The sequence below is a fragment of the Mus musculus genome, chromosome 11 (genome assembly GCF_000001635.26).
Source record: "Mus musculus strain C57BL/6J chromosome 11, GRCm38.p6 C57BL/6J".
NCBI classification, from domain to species: Eukaryota; Metazoa; Chordata; class Mammalia; order Rodentia; family Muridae; genus Mus; species Mus musculus.
The window spans coordinates 30264182-30287376 of NC_000077.6; the positions used below are offsets into that span (position 1 = coordinate 30264182).

At 41.7% G+C, this 23195-nt stretch overlaps 1 protein-coding gene and 1 long non-coding RNA gene across 5 annotated transcripts in view; one reads left to right on the plus strand and one right to left on the minus strand.

The window, feature by feature from the left end:
- Sptbn1 (spectrin beta, non-erythrocytic 1) overlaps positions 1-4203 on the minus strand; it is a 168990-nt gene extending 164787 nt beyond the window's left edge. The window contains exon 1 of one of the 2 annotated variants that reach the window (XM_006514599.4): positions 3767-4203. The gene's annotated coding sequence lies outside the window, so the exon portion shown is untranslated. Of the gene's footprint in view, positions 1-3359; positions 3433-3766 lie in introns of those variants that run through there. The other variant, XM_006514600.4, reaches the window with a different exon arrangement.
- On the plus strand, positions 3277-22888 carry Gm8098 (predicted gene 8098). Of its 3 annotated transcripts, none has more exons than NR_168037.1 (3): positions 3277-3729; positions 15259-16219; positions 22629-22888. It is a non-coding gene; the product is annotated as a predicted gene 8098 (long non-coding RNA). The 3 variants fall into 3 exon arrangements; NR_168039.1 differs by lacking the exon at positions 3277-3729 and adding an exon at positions 4125-4403; NR_168038.1 differs by lacking the exon at positions 22629-22888 and having other exon boundaries at positions 15259-16446.
- Positions 22889-23195: the final 307 nt, after the last annotated feature.

Here is a 23195-nt window from a genome sequence, read left to right on the forward strand (position 1 = left end):
TCCATTTGGAATAAGTTTTAGTCATTAATTTCCAAAAAATGTTATTGCTACACTATATAAGCTTGAACATGGATGGCATAACTACTACCAAGACAATCAGAGTATTAAACTTGGTCTTTCTGAAGAAAAGGTGCTTAGATAAAACATACAGACTGAAGCTTCCGAGGAGAATCCTCAGCGCTACAGTGGTAGCATTTTTAACGGAGACACTGGCTCTTTCCTCACAGAAAGTTGGTTTGCATTCCCAATAACCTGCAGGAGAACCCAGGGCTACATAAGGAAATCCACAGAACATTAGAAAAGGCTCATTAAAAGGAATCCGTTGTCCGGCCATAATTAAAGCAGTATTACTACTGAGCACTAAGGTTAATAAGTTAAAAGAAATACAAGAACGTGGACTATAAGACTGTCACTAAAAATATGCTCTTTAGTTAGGGTGACAGGAAGGTCACTTAAGCCCGAGTCTGAGATCAGTGGTTCCTGTCTCAAAAACAACTAAGTGAAAATGAGGATCTTAAGATGAAAAGCTTTCAATTACTTTAACAACAGAACACTCAACAGCAATTGCCCCTCATGTTTAACAAACAAACAAAAAAAAAAAAAACAAAAACAAAAAAAATTTTTTTTTGTAGTAAAATCCTTCTGTCTCAAAATAGTACCTCCACATGGACCATTACACTTTCATACATGAAGACAAAAAAAAAATCAAATTGTCTAAATAAATTGCAGGTCTCTGCTAAGGATGCTCCCATTCCTACATCACTGATAGACCTCTCCCCGGGCTCTTCACCAATGTAAGATGACCCAGGACACTGCTTTTGCTGCCCAGAACTTTCCATTATGGCAGATTAAAGTTTTGGTCACTGTGGTGATACCAGGTGCTTAACCCAACAGAGTTCTTCAGCTGGTATGTAAGTTAGAACAGCTAAACCTCCTGTGACATCAGCAGGTTTTTTTTTTACAGCATAGTAAATCTAAAATGTCTGCATAATCCATGCATGAAACACTAAAAAAAAATAAAATAAAAAATCTTTACGCAGATTGCCAACACAGCTGTGAAGTTCAAATCCACAAAGTCCCATCTTTGAACAGCCCAAATAATGTACACATACACACACACACCACATACCACACACACCACACATATATACAACACACAAAACCACACACAACATACACACATACCACACACTACAGATACACTACAGGCACACACACATAACACATACTACAGACATATCACACACACACACACCACACTACAGACACACCACAGGCACATCCATTATAGATACATCATACACACATATACCACACACACATACATACTATACACATACACTACACACCACACACACCACATACACATAGCAGATACCACACACTACAGACATAAACCACATACATACACCACATACACATCACATACCACACACATACATACCACACACACTATACACCACATACATACCACACACACATACCAGACACCACATACTACAGACACACCACAGACACGCATCACACATACAAACATACTACACATATATACTATACCACACATACCACATACACATACCAGATACCAAACACTATAGACATACCACAGGCACACACAAACACTCCCCTCCCCACATATACCACATACACATACCAGACATATTCCACTCAATAGCCATTCCCCACACACTCCATACACCACAGATACACTGTACATAGACCACACATAGTCACTACATAACACTCCACACACATCACAGACATTCCACACATATACAGACACTACACACCCCACAGTTACAGGCTGTTCTATTCTGTACTAACAGATTCACCGGATATTACAAACAAAAAACAAAAGCAGGCTCACCCCTGGCTTTGGAGAGCTGACCTTTCCTTCCAGTTAGTATACTGAAGTCTGTCTCTCACATGTACATTTTAAGAAAGCTTGAATTGACATTTGAAATCTATCCCATATGCCACCTCATACCTCATAAATAAAGTACAGAACTGGCAGCTTAACGGGGCATTTTCCTGTGAAGACACTTAAATGGTCTTCAGAACCATCTCAACAGTAGAGGCCTCAACCCTCCTCCCCAGCCACATCTATCTATACAATATATATACACAAAAATACATATAAGCAGCCATAAACGAAGCCAGTAACCCCATTAGTCATGTCTGGAGGCTTCACCTGAGTACCTGAACCTATAAGTCTGATTCTGGAGAAAACCAATTCACTATCAATCATGACACTTATCAAAAAATGCTTAATAGAGAATCCAAATAAATAACTGTGCTTGCTTGCAGAAAAATCATATTAAAAACCAGGTTAAAAGAGTCTCATACAAATTTCTTTTAAAACAACCAGCTGAATCCAAAATTTAGTAAACGTTTTCAGGAGCATATGATCTAAAATGAAAAATCATTTCATTTCAAAGATGGTTTCCTAAAGGAAAAATCCATTTTCTCAGAAATAATGAAAGGAAGAGAAATAACTACAACATCATGACTATGACCATCTAATTAATAAGCACTAACTTTCCACAAATAATGGAATCAATGTCCATCTGGTTTGTGGCTATGGTTTATGGGCGATGCACAGAAAATCGGCAACTCCACACCAAATGCACCACACAGCCTGGGGTGTTCTTCTGCAGCCCCTCCCTCCTGTGCTGTCCCTCCTTAGCATCAGGCTCCTTCTGCAGCAGCAGGCCAGCAGATTTTGCCTGCATCACTGCTGCAGGGTGCGCCTGGGTGCCCACACCCACCAGGAGGGGCCGGAGAGGTCACCCCCAAAGCGAAGGCTGCCCCAAAGGCTGCCCCTCGCATACCTAGGTGACCTGCTCCTCCCGACTCTACAACACTCTGACACTACGTCTCTCCACAGCAGCACCGCAAGGTATTAGCAGCTCTGGGCGCCAACAAAGCGCTGTCCTGGGCCTGGGTGGGGCCGGGCGGGGGCCGCAGGCGCCGAGTAGCTGTGCCAAGCCCCGTCGGCGAGAAGCCCGGAGACTGCGATACTGCTGCATTGTGCTGCATCACGGCGAGGGCACCGTAAGCCATCCATCTTGCCAACAACACACATCCCCGCCCCAAAAGCCCGCATCGAATCCATCTTCTCTTCTGCTGAAGCACTCCCACACATCCCTTTCCTCACTAAGTGCCCCGGCTTGACTGCAAAAATAAAGGGCAATGCTTTCCGTACAGCCTCCCCTCATTAGATGGTACCACCTGGCACCTCTCCTGTCACCAAAACAAAGGGAAGGCTCCCTCGGAGAGGCTACGGTGAGCCGGTGACCAGAGGGCACCTAGCCCACCTTCCCTAGGCAGGGCCCGAGGGTCCTTGAGCCCGCACGAACCTGTTGAAGACCCAGTGGCAGGACGTTAGGGCGGGCGCCGCACCCCAGGGCGGCTCCCCCAGCCCTGCGCGGGCGCGGAACTGGGCGAGGCGGGGGCGGCGGGGCTGCTGCAGAGCAGCACGGACCACGCCTGCCCGCAGCCCCACACCGTTACTCGCAGAGCCTGGAAGAGGCCCCGGGAGACCCCCGATTCGGCACGCACCCCCTTGACAGGACCGAGTGCGTCCGGGGGGGCAAGCGACCTCACTGCGAAACCCGCCGCGTCCGGAGGGCCGGCTCCCCGCCCCCACGGCCTCCGGGGTGCAGGGCAGCAGCAGCGTCATGCGCCCCGGCCCGCGCCCCTCCTCCGCTCTCCCGCAGGCAGCCCCGGGTGAGTTGGCATCCTCCTGCCTCGGCCCTTGACCTACCTCCGGAGGTGGGGTGGGGGGTGGGGGCCGGGGTCCCGTCCTCCTCCCGCTCCTCGGCGGCCGGGCCGGTAGGCCTGGGAGGCGACTTCGCAGGGCTGTCGGCGGCTGGGGCCGGGGCTCACAGGACGGGACCAGTAGGCGCTGCTGCGCTGGGCTGCGCGCTCGCTCCGGGCAGAGAGGCGGCCGGGGGAGGGACTGGAGGAATCTGCAGCCTGGACGGCGACAGCTGCACAGATTCCGGGGGCTGGGCGGGCGCGGGGCGGGGAGGAGGGAGGAGAAAACGCGCGGGCGGGGGCGGGGGCGCGGGGAGGGGCGGGGCGGGGAGAGGGGCGCGGGCGCGGGGAGGCTCGGTCGCGGGAGCGCGCACACGCCTCCCGCAGCACTCAAGCCTCCGCGGCTTCTCCCTGTCGCGCGCCCTCCGTCCTGCGCGCAGCCCTACAGCCCGGCAGCCGCCCACCCAGAGATGGTTCGGATGCGGCGGGGAACAGCGAGCGCGTGCACGCTCTCCGGAGCTCTGGCGCTTCCTAAGCCCCGGGCCACGCACCCTGCGCCAGGGTCTGGCCTGGGCGGGGTGGGTACCGCTGGAACCGCTGCTGCGAGAGCAAAAGGACAATGGGGGCTTTTATCCTTGCATCCAGTAAGGACCAATTACTCGTTTAATTTGAGGCTAATTCGATTATCGCCATTGAAAAAGACAGGCTAATTTTCTCGGTTACTTGTGCAGCCTCTTCTTCCCTGCGACGTTCGCCTTTAGAAAAGGAGTTGCACCGGGAGGTTAGGGTGAGTCGTTTGTTTGCTTGGTTGGAGCTCAGTGATGATGTCCAGCTTGAAGACCGATGACGCTGACCTCTATGAGAGAAGCTTTGGGCGTTGGAGCCAGTCATATGTGTTTCTTCAAACGGTTAATGGATTCCTCCATGTGAATGCTATTTTACCTTTCCCCTCGAGGGTAGCTGGGAACAGCCTACAAGTGGTTTATCCAATTCTTGCCTCATGGCTAAGCACAGACTCAACTTTAACCAGAGGCCAGGTGCTTTGCCCTGGACTCCCGGTTATTATAGAGGATCCTTGAGATGACGTGAACGCTGGAGTTCTACCACCTCCATTTTCTGACAATGGACATTTTCTTGAATTTATGTTAATTGCCCCCCACAAAGCAGCCCACTGGCTATCTTGTCAGCTCCCAGGCTGTGTAGAAGTCCTGAAACTGCACTAATGGGAGGGAAAGGATGGTGAATCATCATTCTAGGAATAGAAATGCTCTTTGGAGAACACGGTCTGGAGAAACTGATTTCCTCCCATTTCTGTAAGATCCCCAACTGTGGGCTTTTCAAGGGAATATGGTCCTTGACTTAAAAGGCAGTGTTCCCTGGAGATCTGCCCACCTGCTTAAAAAGCAACCTGGGCTGATGGAAGCATATTTTAGTACTAAAATAAAACAAAAAATTGTCATAGTACGTTGAAGACGATTATTTGTTTTAGAGCTTTACTATCAGTTTGCTTTTGATTATATGGAAAAAGTTGAGGAAGGCAAGTAATTTAACATTTTCCTCAGAAGGTTCATAACAGAGCCAGAAGGTCAATTCTTTCAAGGGTAGGATTCTTTGTTCTTTTGAATGTGTTGTTCAGTTAAGAGGTACTAAAAGTATTTGTTGACCTAAATCAAACAAAATCTACATGGGAACTGCTACCCAGTAATGAAGAAAACCCACTAGAAATGAAAGTTGCTTCCCTTTCGAGGGTCAGTGGAGTATGTCTCTGGTATCAACCTAGCCACACTGTTAATAGATCACCAATCTAAACCACATCAATGCTGGGGAATGCCTCACTTTAAATTCTTCCAAAGCTATTGTGAAATGGTAACACCTCAATGCTTCCTTCATCACAGATAGCAGGTACTTAAATCTTCCTTTGATGGCTGACTCATCTCCCCCATTCCACTCCCACTTAAGTCTTATTTTTTTTTCTTCAAAAAGGAACTCCCCCAACTGGTAATTAGTCCAAAAAAGATGTGAAAGTCAAAGATTCAGAGGTTTACCATAAATACCTCACCACTTCTATCTTTTGATAGAAAATAAAAATCACCCAGAAAAGACCAGTTCTAAACCTAGAGATATTATTTGAAAGATATCTCTTTTTAAAATATAATTATTGCAGATGTTTTTTTAAAATTTTACTTTATATATATATATATATATATATATATATATAGAGAGAGAGAGAGAGAGAGAGAGAGAGAGATAGATAGATAGATAGATAGATAGATAGATAGATATATATGACGAGTACACCGTAGCTGTCTTTAGACACATCAGAAGAGGGTATCAGATCCCTTTACAGATGGTTGTGAGCCACTATGTTGTTGCTGGGAATTGAACTCAGGACCTCTGGAAGAACAGTCAGTGGTCTTAACCACTGAGCCATCTCTCCAGCCCTGAAAGATATCTCTTTAAAAGGCAAATATTTAGAACAAAAATTTAAACTTAGTGACGGTGACAACTCAGAATTATCTTCAAATATCTCAGAAGCAGTTCTGTAGAAGTTGATCTTTACTTTAGAATCAAGGTTGATTTAAAGGAACCCAGAATTTATCATTATCATGTCAGTAACATACTATTTTCCATTAAGAAAAACCAGAAACCTATAATTATATTAGACTTTGTCTTCCAGAGAAACAATGTAGGGGTTCTTTTTGCTTTTTTGAGACAAGATTTCACTTTATTACAAGGCTCATCTTAAACTCACGCCAATGTACCCATATCAGCCTCTTGAGTGATGGGCTTCCAAGGCATGCACCATGATGCCCATTAGAAATACTTTGTTATGAAAATGTTGTGAGGTCAGTATTTAGGTCAGTATCGAAGTTCGATATTTAGCAAGGATGGGAGACACTCAAAATCACAAAAGTTTCGCAGATATAATTTGTCATTTTAACTTTCCATTTAAAATATGGAGGGAAATGTTCCTAACATGTATCAGTAACTGTCATCTGTGTTATGATGCTATAATACAAAATTCCCAAATCTTAGCATAACATAACAGGTCCCTAATTCAACAAAGGTTAATGTTTTGCTTTGTAAAGTCAGCTCTGGATTGAAGAGGCTTTCTGGGGAAGCTATCTTCACCGTACCAGCTCAGCATTCCAGGGTATGTTAATGTTAGGGTACCTCCATGTCAATGAGTGGTTCCACTCCCTGGTGAGGGAAGCCTGTGATAGAGGGTTAGGTATCAGCAACTAGCAAATGACACTTGGTCTCTTTCTCCCCATTTTATGCCAAAGTAAGTCATAGGACTACACCTGAAGCCAGATCTGTGTGAACAAGAAGTCTGTCTACTACCACCTGTTTGGTTTGGAAAAGAACGAATGATACCCTAGTCTTCTCTTTGTTATATATTAGCCCAAGTAGATCCTATTGTTTATTATACTGACCATAGCCTTAAACTTTAAAATCAAAACATGTTTTTAAACCTGAATGAATTTCTGTAATTTTTATCCTTTTTTTTCATAATTTTTATTCTTAATCATGCTCTCTTTTTGACCCCTATCAAGAGTGGGAAGTTTTCTTATCAGAATGTTTCAGTCAAGTGTGGTAGTGTAAGCATGTATTCCAGCACATGGGACTCGGAGGCAGGGTCTTCTCTGCTACTTACCAAGTTTGAGGCCAGCCTGAGCTACATGAAACCATGTCTCAAAAAATTTTTAGTTTTATATTGAACAGAAAAAAACTGTAAAGACATATATCCAACCAACTATCATGAATGAATACTTTTTGGCACTAAATGCACAATTTCTGACATAAAGTAATTTATTCTTTGATTAATTCGGTAAATATATTCCTAGAAGAATATATGTTCTAAAAGAGAGCAGTGGGCAGTTTGTTTGTTTGTTTGTTTAAGTCATCCTTTCCTTCATTTTCTATTCTAGAGGGTAAAAATATTATTATGTGATATGGTAATATAAACATAAATAATATTTAGAACTCCTTTTTCTTATTCTTTTTTCTTTTCTTTCTTTCTCCGCCTCCCCTACTCCCTTTTTTGTTTGTCTTTTGTTTTTAGAGACAGGTTTCTCTGTGTAGCCTTGGATGTCCTGGAATTTGTGCTATAGACCAGAATTTCCTTGATCCCATAGAGATCATCCTGCCTCTGCCTTCAGAGTGCTGGGATTATAGGCATGTGCCACTACCACCGGGCAAAAACCTTAGAACTCTTTAAAGTAACAAAATCCAAACTCAAAATGGGCAAAGGACCTGAATATATCATTCACCAATGATACCTAAGTGTCCAACAAGCTCCTGAGAATATGCTCAACTTAAATGACAATTAAAAACAAGAGAAACTACCTCATATGCATTAAGGTACCTATAATTAAAACAAACAAGAAGAAAATAACAAACATTGGTGAGAAACTGAGAAATCGATGATAGAAACAAAAACAATAATGCAGCCCCTGTGGGGAAAAAAAAATCTAGCAGGCTCCCAAAAAGTCACTTACTGCAGGTATTTAAGGAAACACTGTACCTGATCTTATGATCCTATGAGCAAGTGGTATTATTCATGATAGGCAAAAGTTAGAGACATCCCAAAAGCCCACCAGGGAATGAGTCAAGAAAATGTGCTGTATGTACAGTGATAAACGCTGTGATAAATGGAGGACGGATGCTATGAAGCAGATGATCCTTGGGAAGGTTAAGGGAGAGAACCTAAATAACATGTTCACATTATGTTATTTGATTTACATGAAATATCCCAAATAGGTAAATCTCTGAAGATGGAAAGCATATTGGTGGGTGGTGGGTGTAGGAAGTAGAAGAGGTAGGGAAAATATGGGAAAAACTGCAGAATGGATATGGGCTTAATGTCACTTTGGAGTTATGAAAATATTTTTGAGCTAAATAAAGATGGTGGCTTCATACCCTACTTATGAAACACTGCTGAATGCTCTCTTTCACCAGGAGTGGTGGTATACACTTATAAACCTAGTACTGAGAGGCAGAGCAGGGTGTCAAGAGTGTGTTCAAGGACTGCATGATCTACACAATGATATCCCAAGCCTTTAAGTAAATAGACATTAAAAATGAAGGAAGATGGTGATTTTTGTTTTATGCATGCTATTTAAAGTTTTAAATTTATTTCAAAAGTAAACCACTTAAAATTAAATCAGTTAAAATTAAAAATAAAAATTAAAAGCCATTTAAAAGCAAAGTCATTTAAAATTCCTTATTTTGTATCATTATCCACTAATTCCCTAGCTGCTAGAAAGGCTTTTTTAGCCTTTTCAGATCTGCCTGCATACTCCTCTTGAGAAAGGATTTATCAGTTTATCTCCCAGATACATGCTGACCAATTTCGCATGCACATAATTGAAATAAAGAAATATAATAATAGTGATTCTGAGTTTCTAGTTGTTGGGATGAAGCTAACAAGGATGGTTTCCTGGAATCCTCAACTGGAGAAGCAGGTAAGGATGAAAAGAAGGAAAGCTTCAGGCTCCAGGACACAGCCCTGGTGACACGTGGCTGTGGAGCACTTCAAATGTGGCTAGAGCAACAGGAACCTGACTTTAATCTCACTTAGTTTTAATGAACTAAATTTTAAATTTAGAACTTACAAAGTACTTCCCTAACACTTACAAGTCCTGGATTTGATCTCAGAATAACAAAGCTTAGAAAGAAAAAAGTAACTCTTTTATATTTAAAATTTGAATTTTGGTTTGTTATTAGTAAACTTTTCAAAAACAATCTATTCAGTAAACTTTATTAATTCTATATTAGAGTCCAAAGTCTTCTTAGTTAAAAAAAAAAGGAACTAAAATCTCTCTCATCTTTTGTTTGTTTGTTTATTGAGACAGGGTTTCTCTCAGTAAGAGCTCTGACTGTTGACTGTTTTGGAACTTCACTTTGTAGACGAAACTGGCTTAGAACTTACAGAGAGCCATTTGCCTCTGCCTCCTGAGTGCTAGGATCAAAGGCATGTGCCACCACACCATGTTCCCCAATTTTTTTTATTATATTTTGTGTATGTGTAAGGGTCTATTCTGTGAATTCTGGAGACCAAACTTGGGTCATAATTCTTGGCAGAGAACAAACTTACCAGCTAAGCCATCTCTCTAGTCCTCAGGTCATAAAATGTATATAATGTTGATATGACACTACTGATAAGTATAATAAGATCTATTTTTTTTTAAATTAACATTACCTTTTTAAGTTTGAAAATGCAAGCCATTGTATATTTTAAGTCACATATGCGGCTTGCATTTTCCTTTCTCTTGGACAGTACTGTTGTAGACATTGTCAGATGAGATCTTCAGTAATTAAAGCTTCAGGCTCAGAAAAACTGAACAAAAGCAACTAAAATTTGGAATATGATATAAAGTAATAACTCCAAATAGAGACCAGATGTCTAAATCCAGTTCTTCTATATATCCACCAGCCTAGGGCAACTCATGATGCTTTTCTTAGAGCAGAGGCACAGTGTCACTCTCTGGAAGTCTACATAAAACTTTGGCAATGACAGAGCCCCATTGCTTCATGATAAACCTCTGTTCAGCCTTCCCCAAATTCCATACAATTTGTTGGCCTATGTAAAGGATTCATGCCTCAAATTCATTAAGGAAATTGCAGAGATTCAAAGAGAATGGGGGGTGGGGGTGGCATGGACATTTCTCCACAGACAGCAGACAATGGCCATGGCAGCTTGCTCTGACAGTGGTTCTCAGCCTTCCCAATGCTGCCACCCTCTAATACAGTTCCTCATGTTGTGGTGACTCCAATCATAAAATTATTTTCATTGCTACTTCATAACTTTAATTCTGCTATGGATATGAATCACAATGTAAATATCTGATATGCAGGTTATCTGATATTCGACCCCCAAACAGGTCACAACCCACAGGTTGAGAACGTCTGGTTTAGATTGAGATCTTAAATATTGTCTGCTTTGCTCCCTAAATAACACCCTTGAATTGGAATAACCTAATTTTCATCCTACACCTTCAGATATGAATTTCGATACATGGTCACAGCATAAATGATGTCTTTCTGTTGGAAGATAAATGGACCCCTACCCCGACCACACCCAACTTGTTTCTTCTGGTTTAAGGGCTATTTCTCCTGAGTTCCTCCTTTTACCCATAGCTTAGAGCAAGCACAAGCTTGATTCCCCCTCTTACTCTGTCTTAGGCACAGTGAGGTTTTGCGTATCCCAGACCAACTTGAGTTTGGGATCCTCCTATGGCAGCCTTCTGATTGTTGGGACTGCAAGCATTCATGTCACTACACTCCACAGGTGGTATTCAGAAGTTTGAAACAGGGAATAAGATCTGAGACATTTTACTCATTAGCCATTGATATAAAATATATAATTTTAAGAGGTGGTCAAAGACACTTTACGCTCAACTAACATACTTACAATAAAATTGTAAAAAGATGTTTTTTAGATGAAGGCTGTAGGAATGGAAAAGTTTTAAGCACCTGAATTCTTAAATGCTTGTTTCAAACAACCCAACTTGAAAGTCATCCACTTGTTAGTAAGTGCTGCCAATGTGGAATAAGAAAATAAAAGGAAGACAACTTTTAAATAGAAAATCCCCTGTGTTCGGTGACCAGACCAGTTTGTTTTCTGAAGGGGACAGGAGGTGGAGGTGGGGTGGGGGAAGTGTTTGTTTTTATGAGGACTGCTTTGAAGAGCTCTTCTAAAGCCTTCCCAGCAGTAGCCAAGCAGGAGTTCTGGGTAAACACAAGCATGTCTCAGCTGCAGAGACATTTGCACTTTCCCAATCTCTCTGAAAACATGAAGCTGAGAAATAGTCCATACACGGGATCTCAAATTGCTGTGGAATGTAAAATAGGAAATGCACACCAACCCCCAACCCCCACCCTCACATTTCAAGTTTGAAAGAAGTCTGGGATTTCCCTCATTGGGTGGGAAGACTGCGTCTGAGGTGTAGACTCTGTGGGCAGAGAGTTGTTCATAAGCCTTTTCCTGATTGGTCTTAGGTATTGATGTAGGTTATATCAATTTTACCCATCACAAGGAGAGGAATCAAAGTTTTCTCTACTCAATTTATTTGCCCTCTGTGAGATTTGAGATTTATCTCAGCTACTTGGTCTGTCCTCATGAACTTAATCCTCCCTGATGTTCACAAGGAATATGGTTGCTGACATTGCTCCAGCTTCCTGTCCCTGGCGACAATGGCCCAAGGCCTCCAAACCTCCCAAATCGGGTGGTATGAACTGAAGAATCCAGTCTCCAAGAATGCCTTACAGGCCAAAATTCTTAATGGCAACTCAGCCTTTGGGATTTGTATCCTAGTATGAAGCTACAGTGATAAATGAATCCATCCTCCCTAGTTCTCCAGTCCCACCCCAAACTACAATCCAGAAAAATAAGCATCTATTTTATTGAACATGTTCATTGCCACAGTCACAAATTTCTCTTTCAATTGTAGATTTTTCTTTGGACAGGCAATCCTTTCACTTTATCAGGCATGGATAGGGAGATGGGCAGTACTCAAGTGCTTCCTGTGCAACAAGAGGACTTGAGTTTGAATCCTCAGAACTCTTGTAAAGTCAAGCATGGGAACAGATATCTGTAATTCCAGTGTTCTACAGAGAGATGGGAGGTGGAGACGGGAGAGTCCTGGAAGCTTCTGGGCCAACTTGCCTGGCTTACCCAGAAGCAAACAATTTCATACCAGGTAGAATGAAGGTGAAGACTAATACCCAAGGTTCTCCTCTAACCTCCATATACATGCTAATGCATATGTGCACATGCATGAACACACAAGAACAGAGAGACACAAATCAGGGCACTAGGGAGATGGCTCCATGGGTAAAGAATGTGCCACACAAGTACAAAGACCTGAGTTTGGATTCCCAACACCCATGTACAAGCCAGGCATGGCAGTGAGTGCTGGTAACCTCAGCACTGTGAGATAAGGGTAGGGATGGAGGATAGGGGATATAGACAGATCCCAGGAGCTCATTAGCTAGTTAATATGTCTGAAATGAGAAGTTCCAGGTTCAAGGAGAGAATCTGTCACCCCAAAATACAGTGATGAGCCATAGAGGCAGACATTGTCCTGTTGTGGACTCCACACGCACATGCATAAGTGAGCATACCTACAGTCATTTGTGCACACATATGAGTACAACACACACGTCAAAATGATAATAAAGATATGTAGATATGTACTCTGAACTGGTAAGAAGGCTCAGTGCTGTGCAACTGTGCAAGTCTGACAGGTTGCGTTCAATCATCAGAATGTACATATATATGTTCAAGGTGCAAGGAGAGAACCAGGTCCACAAGTTATCCTTTAGCCTCGACATACACACCATAGGATGCATGCCCACTCTGCCACCACCACCACCACACATCATATACGCATACACATAATAAAAAATTAAAATAAAAATATATGTACCTTTATTTACTTCATCTAACTGCATTTCCATTCACTTCATACCCCTCCTACTCCATATAAGAAACCATATTTAAAGCCACATTAAAAAATTTTAAAACCGCATTGTAAATAGTTGAAGCACTACTCTTTTAGGGTACCAATCCAGTGTTTCTTTAGGCATATATAAACAGAACCAAATGCAGTTCTTACTACTTCCCTTTACTTCTTACTCCAGCGGTGGCAGGCTGCGAAGTTTGTTGACCCTTGCTGTTTTTACTTATGGCATCCTAGGGAGATTTTTGTCAGATCCTTTATCTTTTCTTTATCATTGTAGCTGTGTAGTGTCCCATGATATGCCACTTTATTTCTTTGCAGTTTTCAGTCTTTTGCTTTTATGAACAGTTTCTGAACAGAGACTTTTGGGTTCAGACTGTTCCTTTTAGTCACTTGAGTGTCTACAGATGGCTGAAGAGTCTGCAACAGACGTACGTAATGGTAGAGATGGGTGTGCCTACAGAGATGTCCATGTAACTGCTTTGAGAAAGAGAAAACCCAATTACCAGCATGGTGTGATAACTTTAAAGGTGTAGTAGAGGCACACATGTCCTGGTGGCAACCAACAGCTCTCTTCATTGGGTTAACGAGCCACTCAAAAAGAGACCACGCTTGGTAGTGAAGTCACGGTTACTGGAGGAGAATCAGTAACTACTAACTTATTAAATCAACATAATCTCTGGCAACAATCCATAAACATTTGCCCTTACACACACCAATAAGTGTAGTCATCACTCCTCACCATGGAATGTATCTTTGTAACAGATGGCGCTCACTACAGAGAAGGACAACTAATCAACATGTGGAGCCCACTGTAAACCACTCCTGCAGCTAAAGCTCAGTAAACATTGCAGAAGAGAGAGCAGAAAGATTGTGAGATACAGAGGATCAGGAAATTTTCCATAAGACTGTCTCCTAGTAATCAGAAGCTACACCCATAAAGTCTCACCCATTTGACTGCTAAATAAGGGTTACACTAATGAACATGCCAAATTCTACAGAGCAAAGCCCATGGGACCTCAACCCTACACAAAGAATTGTGGCCAACCGAGGAGAGTTGGGAATAAGAGAGGTGGTCTTCCCCAAAGAAGAGCACACCACCAGTGCCAAATGGTCATCCCTGAAGACATACATTCCAGTAACACTATACAGACTGAACAGGTTATATTTACAAGTCATATGTATATACTTATATGCACGCAGTAACACTGAAACAGAGGCCATGGGGGACTTTTGGGATAGCACTGGAAATGTAAATGAAGAAAATACCTAATAAAAAAATTAAAAAAAAAAAGAAACAGAGGCCATGAATTTGAAGGAGAATGGGAAGGAGCAAATGACAGGTTTTAGAGGGAGGAACGGGATGGGAGAAGTGTTGCAATTAAATTATAGTCTCAAAAAATGAAATAAAAAAGAAAAGAAAAGAAAGGAAAGGAAAAGAAATAGGAAACCAGTAGGGTATGGTGGCACACATCAGTAATCTAAGAACTTAGGCCACTGAGACAGAATTGAAAATTCAAGGTTAATCTGAAATGCACAATGGAGCTGAGGCCAGCCTGAGTGAATCCATATTAAAAAGCTTATGAGCAGAGGAGCAAAGCAGTATGTATAATATAAAAGTATAAGGGGGACCACAGGAAAGGAGACAGGGAAGGGGGTCTAAAGGAAGAGGGAGGGGGGTAACAAGAGAGTGTAATGGACAAGAAACAAATGAACAAAACCCAAAATATGGCATGTTTTTTTTTTCTCCCTGGGTTATGGTTCAAATCTATATGTAAATAAGCATGTGTGAGCACACTCATATGTATATATGGCATGAAAGCATAAGTAGACTATGGGGGAGAGGAAGACAGAGAAAGGACGGTGAAGAAGTGGCAGGGACTGAACATCAGCAAAGGACAATGGCATTATCAAACTCATAACTTTGTATGTACATTTAAAAAAGTCATTAAAAGAATCAACTAAGAGGTAAATGTTTCATCTCTTATTTCTAAATTAGCTTACCCCAATCTCTTCTTCCTCTTTGTTCTAGATGATTCAGGAAGAGTGCTCCTCTGGGAACGCCCCACCAGGCAAAGCTGGAGAAAGGCCGGAAGGGCGTGTCCTGTCCAACCTCAGGCCGGTTCACTCATTGCAATCAGGAAATGCCTAATACAGAAGATGCCAGAATCTTTCTTTTTTCCTGCGGCTGCACTCCACCTTCCATATCTCAGGAAAGTGGTCTTGGTTTGGTTTTGGTCTGGGTCTTTTTATATGTTCATGTGATTTTTTTTTTCTTTCTTTGATTTTGTTGTTGTTTTGATTCCAAAATGGAAAGACTTAATTGGTTTCCAGAGTAGGAAACACCCAATTTCTGCTCTAGTTTTTGTCTTTTTCATATCCTGAGGTTAATCATGTTGAAGACACAAAAAGCAGATATAGGGCATATCAGCCTCCTCAATGTTCAGTAACTTATTTTTACACGAACTTAGCTTCTGATTAGCTGCTAGTTAACATACAATCCAAAGCTGCAGTCTTACCCCTATGAAAGAGTATCTGCAAACAGTGCCTTCTTCGTCTCTGGCTGGAAGTCCCCGTGAATGAAAATTTACATATGTGCTTCAGTTGAACCAAGTAAAACTTTTATCAAAAAGTTTTATCAAATAAACCTTAAACACATGAAAATGATACTCTTTAGCTATAATGTCTACCCACGAAAGGTCGTTTTAAAGCAGGTGCTGTTACATTTGATAAATTGAGTGGATTCTCTATTTCAACTGCAGGGGTATGTTCTGAAATTTTGGATATTTGGAAGGACCTCAGGAATGGCCAGAAATGCTACTGGTGGTGGTTTAATTTTAACAGATTGATCTGATTGTAAAGGAATAATGCTACTAACACCCCCTTTCATTTAGAGACATCTTAGACACAGCTCCAAACTTTGAAAACCACGTAAGACTACTAATAGAAGAATTACTTCACGTTTAGGAGATGTTTGATGGTGATTTCTTCAGGTAATTGCATTGGCTCGTGGGTGTTTTCCTAGCAGAGTTTTTGCACTACTTTGCTGCTGATTTTATTGTAATTAACTTTAATTCACACAAGTCTGTGAATGAATGATGAATCTTTTCTTTAGCAACTGTTTAAGAGTGGAATGTATGATATCGTCAGTTCTCTTATGCCGCATATATACAGGAACCCAAAAGAAACATACAAATAAAAAGTATCTTTTCATTTAAAATCTTTCTCAGGACATAATGAACAATATATAGCAACTCAAATATTGATGAGCTGACTGAAACTCAGAAGTGTTCAGAAAGACCACGCAGAGTGCTAGTTGCAAAACGTACATCTGTATTAATTTAACCACTTAACAACTGATATAAATATCTCCTTTTTGTAACACACTCTCTAATCTATATAAAACTTGGGAATGTTCCTCAAGCAAAAGGGCTCCCATCTCAGAAAATATGAGAATTGCAGTTCTGTGCAGTTCTGTGGTTTCTTAAGTCATAGAAGTAGATAGAAATTCTGTGTTTGAATGTGGGTTGAAGGACATTTAAAACCGAATTGTAACCCTAGCAACACCCTCCCTATGAGCGCAGGCATTTGAATTCAGCTCCTGTGCTTCTTTATCCACCAACTTCTAGTCTAGACTGTCCCAAGGCCTTGGGTATTCTGCAAAGTAATCTAGAAGAAAACCTGGAGGACATGGGGATGGGGGGAGGTGAGTACCTGGTTAGGACAGGGCTTGTGCACAAGCTTTGCACTGGCCTTTATTGGTGGGGTTTCATGTTCTGGATCATTTCTCTTGCGTTTAAACATTGTCTTCGGCCTCCTGGAAACCTGAAGTCTCCATGGAACATTGCACAAAGGGTCATCAGCACTGCAGTTTACCAAAATAACTGGGGCCTATTTATAAACCACAGGAAACCGTCTTTGCTCAGGATGCAGTCTGAGTAAATAATTTGAAATATGGAAAACACTGCCGATCATCCATGTTTTCTCTACCTACTGTTTCCCAAGCTGGCCTGGGGCATCCCTGAGTTTCTACACCTTTACCCATATGGTTCCTGAGATGCCTTTCCTGTTTCTTCAAATCCGCCTCTCTTTATGACTTGGAGTCCCTGTTTTGAGAGGGAAAGTTAACACTTCTGCACCTTTTGGCAGCCACTCCCCTCCCCCAACTCAGGGATCTCTCTTCGCTCTTTCTGCTCCTTCTTCTTCCTTTAACTCCTCTCCCTCTATCTCTCTCCTGTGTGTCTTCTCTCCTCTCTCCTCTCTTTCCTCTTCTCTCCCGTGTCCTCTCTCCTTTCTCTTATCTCTGTCTTTCTCTTCTCTTCTCCAACTCTCTCTCCTTCTTTCTCCTCTGTGTCTTCTCTTCTCTCTTTCTCTCTCCTGTCTCCTCTGTCTCCTCTTTCCTCTTCTCTCCTGTATTCCCTCTCCCCTCTGTCTCTTCTCTCTTCTCTCCTTCTGTCTTTCACTCTCTTCCCTCTCTCCCCCTCTTCTTCTCCCTCACCTCTCCTTTCTCTCCTCCCCTTTCCCTCTCTTTTCTCTACCCCTCTGTCTAAACAATGACTCACTTTCAATCTGTAACACATCACTGAACACTTGATTGAGCCCTGCCTTACACTGTTGTACTCTTTTGGTTCTTCATAAAGCTGGATTTACTCTGGAGTTTCTGAAGTCTCCAAAACTATAAACTCCTTGAGGAAGTGTCCTGCATGATAAGCAAAGTGAAGCACATAAACAACACTGGTCATTTGCTGACAAAGGAAGGTAGTTTTCAAATGGTCTATAGGTAAATAAGATCACAGAGAACCAGTATGTAATATAGACTATAGCTTGAGTCATTGTGGCTGAGTTTTGGGTTAGACACAGTGGCATTGTAAGCTGGACCCTATTCTTCTCTCTGAGGAGGCTCTGAAGCACTCTTGGAGTTCTTCATCCTTTCTCTCCTACCTTCTTGCCAGCCAATGTTGTTAGGCTTCTTACCTGGAACTTAAACAATACCTAAGTTTATTAGGTTTCTGAACAACATTATGAACTAACCAGTACCCCGGAGCTCTTGACTCTAGCTGCATATGTATCAAAGGATGGCCTAGTTGGCCATCAATGGAAAGAGAGGCCCATTGGACTTGCAAACTTTATATGCCCCAGTACAGGGGAACGCCAGGGCCAAAAAGCAGGAGTGGGTGGGTAGGGGAGTGGGGGGGGAGGGTATGGGGGACTTTTGGGATAGCATTGGAAATGTAAATGAGGAAAATACCTAATAAAAAAATAAAAGAAAAAGTAACTGAGATAAACTTCTAAAAAGGTGGGCATTTTAATTTCATCTCACAGTTCCAGGGGTTTCAACCCATGGTGAGTGAGCTCCCTTATTCTGAGGCCAATGGTAAGAGATCATGGTGTGGGGGCACATGATGGAACAAAGCTGCTTACCTCATAGTAGCTGGAACACAAAGGAGGGTCTGGGATCCCAGTATCTCCTTCAAGGTCACATGACCTAACTTCTTTCCATTAGGTTCCATCCCTTAGAGGCTCTATAGCTCCCCAGGTTGGTGACCAAGCCTTTTTGAAATAGTCTTTGGAGGACATTCCAGAGTCAAACTAGCACTAAGTTCCTGCACTTCATTCCCTTGAGACTTGAGCATTAATGTATCTGAGCTGAGCTAATATTATGAACCATCCTCCAAATCTAAGCAGCCTGACTTCACCCAGGGATCCTCAACCAATTAGAATTATGTTTGTTTCATTTTGGAACCATTGTTTTGATGGAATCTCTCTTCCTTTACTGCTGCAGCATAGAAGGATTCATAGATGATGGAAGTCCTAAAAGTCTCTGATACTATTTCCAATTAACAAATTCTTCCTGACAAGGAAGTTCATTGCAAGGAAACAGAGTTTCTATTGCTGTTATAAACATGACCAAAAGCAATGTGGACAGGAAAAGGTTTATTTCATCTTACACCTCAGGTAACAGTCTATCACTGAGGGAAATCAGGACAGGAACTTAAACAGAGGCCATGGGGGAATGCTGCATACTAGCTTGTTCCCCATGGTTTGCCCACCCTGTTTTCTTATAACATCCAAGACTACCTGTGCAGGGTTAGCACTGCCCACAGTACACTGGTCACTCCTTTACCTCATTAGTCAAGAAAATGCCCCCAGCTTACCCACAAATTAGTCTGGTTGGAGCATTTCTCAATTGAAGTTCCCTTTTCTCAAATGATTCTAGCTTGTTCAAATTGACAAAACAAACAATTAAGCAAGCAAGCAAGCAAGCAACCTAACCAGGATGCACATCCACTCAGCATCAGGAACAGAATGAACTGATTGATTTAATCTATTCCCCATCATTCTATCAGAAAAAATAGAAATGTTTATTAAATGAATAAAGAATTTAACGTTTTTTCGTTGTGTTGTCTTAAAAAAAAAAGTTGGCTTTAACTCCCAGTGCTTTCTTATGTAACAAAAAAGTCAAGCAAAGGACATGGCTTGGTTCTGTGTGCACTGGGCAGGCTGCCTGCATGATTACAAGTGCTGGGCAGTTGGAGGCAATTTGTTCCTTGAAGATTATCATGTAATTCCTCCTTAATGCAAAAAGTGACTTTCTCTGGGTAAGTCAGTGTGAATTTTGGTCCATTTTTGATGTTATGCTGGGATTAAAAAATATTAATGGCTTAATGGTAAGAATTCTAAATATGGTGGCAAGACTCCTCAGACCAATTCTTCTGGTTAACTGTAGACAACTCACGTAGCATGTCCATGTCTCTCTTAGAGCACATCTGTGAAATGATGGGGATTGATCCTATAGGATTTTAACACCCCTTCCAGTTCGTAACCTTCCCAGAGTTTTAAGAAATTCTGGTTGGCTTTTAGACTAGTTTGAACCCTATAAACCAGACAAGTTATTCTAGAAATAAAATTGGTATCATTCAACAGTCACAGTTATAATTAGAGTACTAGACTTGGTAGATAACAGTCTTTCCTGTAGATAATCCAGGTTAAATGGTATTAATATATGCTAGCAGAGGTGCAAACAGCCCAGTTAAAGAAAAATTTCCTATATCAGTATTTCCCAAAGTTTACATCCTAGGATACTATCATACTGCATTCACAATGCAGCTGTGTCCCACTAAAGTCCTTTATGAAATATTTATTTGTTTGTTCTTTATTTCCATCCCAAATGCCTCCCCCACTTACCCCAGTCCCAACAATGTCTAACTGTGGGTATCTACATCTGTTTCAGTCGGCTGCTGGGTAGAGCATCTCAGAGGACAGTTATGCTACGCTCCTGTCTGCAAGCATACCAGAGTACCGTTAATAGTGTCAGGGATTTGTGCTTGCTCATGGGATATGTCTCAAGTTAGGCCAGTCATTTGGTTAGCCCTTCCTTCAGTCTCTGCTCCAATCTTTGTCCGTGCATTTCTTTTAGACTGGACAAATATTGGGTTGAAAGTTTTGTGGGTGGTTAGTGTCCTTATCACTCCATTGGGGGTCCTGCCTGGCTACGAGAGGTTGTTTGTTTGTTTGTTTGTTTGAAAGAATGTCTCTATACATAGCCTTGGCTGTCCTGGAACTCTGTATAGACCAAGCTGGCCTCCAACTCACAGAAATCTGCCTGCCTCTCAAGTGCTGGGATTGAAAACATGCACCACCATGGCAGACAAATTTAAGTCGTTTTTAAAAGATTTATTATTATTTGATGTGTGCATATGTGCACGTGGGCATGTGCATGTGAGCACAGGTACCTATGGAAACCAAAAGTGTAGGATCCCTTAGAACTGGAATTATAGGCAGCTGTACGCTATTGATGTGGGTGCTGGAAACTGAACTCCAGGCTTCTTGAAGAGCATCAACTGCTCTTAGCTGTTGAGCCATCTCTTTAGTCCTAGTGATAAATTTTGAAAGTTAATATTCTTTACCTGAGTGTTAAGGAGTATCATCTTTGACAAGAAAACCACATGGCAATTTTCTTAAACGGTTTATGCTGTTATTTTTAACATTGTCTTTATTTTAATTTTAATATATGATTCAATATTAAAGAAACACAGAGGATATAAATGGAAGGTGCTCCAAAATAGCCAGTGCTCACACTTCAGTATGTACACCCTTATATTTTCCCTATGTATGTAACAGAAATTAAGTTATTTCTCTATTATCTTGGCTATTTGCTCCTTTTAGTTGTTGCTGTATCTTGGATTACTTTCTGTAAGCAAGCAAACTCTATCACAGCCTTTTAATGGTTTGTTTTCAGTTTACTCTTAGGATTCACAAGGCAACCATGATCCGTATCCACTTGTCTTTGTGTACTCGTCCCTCGCTTGCATCAGAGTAATTATGACATAGCAGTCAATTTTAATAAATATTGATAACAAAACGTTATCGGTTAGAACCCTCATTACTATATGAGAATAACTGTTTCCTAACTAACATTTTGCCTTGGGCTCTCTTCTCCTTGCTTTCTTGTTTTAATTTTTTGTTTTCTTTAACACACCTACTATGTAGCGGAGGATGATTTTGAACACCAGACCCTTCGGCCTTACCTCCCAAGTGTCTCAAGTGCTGGGATCCCAGGCAGAGGCCGCCATGCCTGACTTCTTTTTCCTCTACTCTTTTAAATATTTATTTCTACTTTTGCTTAGTTTGTGTGTGTGTGGTTGTGTGGATGAGTGCTTGGTCCATGGTGATTATGTGGAGGTCCTTTCCTTCCACCATGTGTGTTCTGGGAATTGAACTCTGGCCATCAGGTGTGATAGCAAGTGCTTTACCTGCTAGGCCATTTCTCAGTCTTCTTTCTACTCCAAAGAGTCCAAAGACTCTGTGCCAATTAGAATTGAAAGTTGCTATTGTATCATCATTTGAATTTGACTTTTTTTTGAACTCTGAATGAGCTGGATTATTTTTCATACATCTATTTCCTATTTTGTTTTGTTTTGTTTTGTTTTTTTGTCTCCTTTTCTGAACTACCTGTATTTTAGATACAGAGTGTCCAAAAGTTTTCTATTTTTCTGGAGTGTGATCTTTCCCTTATTTCCCTTAAGACTTACTTTTGTATTGCAGAAATTATCCATTTCTTTTCTGTATGGGCAATTATTATTTCATTGAAGCCCAAACATCTTGTGAAATAGGTTTTAAAGAGTATCTTGAATTTGGGGAAAACCATGTTCCGACCTGGTCTTTGAATCTCCCACATAGGAAAGAGGATCAGAGCACCTGCTGGATTTCAACCTCCTTGTAACAGTAAAGCATGTTACGTGCATAGACACACCTTGTTCATTGCTGGCTTCTCAATGGCAGCCAGAAGGTTGTGCTATAAGAGTCACAGGGAGCCCAATTTCACTCTGTAAAAAATATTCCCGAAGATTCTATTGTTTTTGTGTTGTGCTCCTTCTTACAGTTTACATCTTGACATTTCAGCTCATCTGACCAAGACCGTTGGCTTCAGAACAAGATACAGCTCAGCAGTTAAGAGCCCTGGCTGCTCTTGCAGAGAGGACTCAGGTTCAGTTCCTAGCTCCCACAGGATGCCTCATAGCCTTCTGTGGCTCCAGTTGCAGGGCATTCTATACCCTCTTCTGGCCTCTATGGACACCAGACAAGCATGTTGTACACAGACATACATGTAGGTAAAACATTCATAAACATAAAAGAAATGGAATAAATCTTTTTTAAAAGCAGAGTTGGCTCCAGAGAGCTGTGTACTTGGTTATAGTGAATAATGTTCAGCAGTTTTCTCAAGATGCTTTTAGTCATTTATCCAGGGTGACTGGATGGGCTGGCTCTGTACCTAGTATAAAAATTAAAAGATTAGTTAGCTGGATGCACATGGCACATCATCACCAGCTTAACAGATGTCACATGATTGAGCTGTTTCAACTCCTCTGGGTGTCACATTATTTAGCTTTCTTGCCTCCTCTGGGTGCTGCCCTCCCTCCTCAGGTCCAAATGCAATGTAGTTCTTTCTTGTTAAGTATATTGACTACT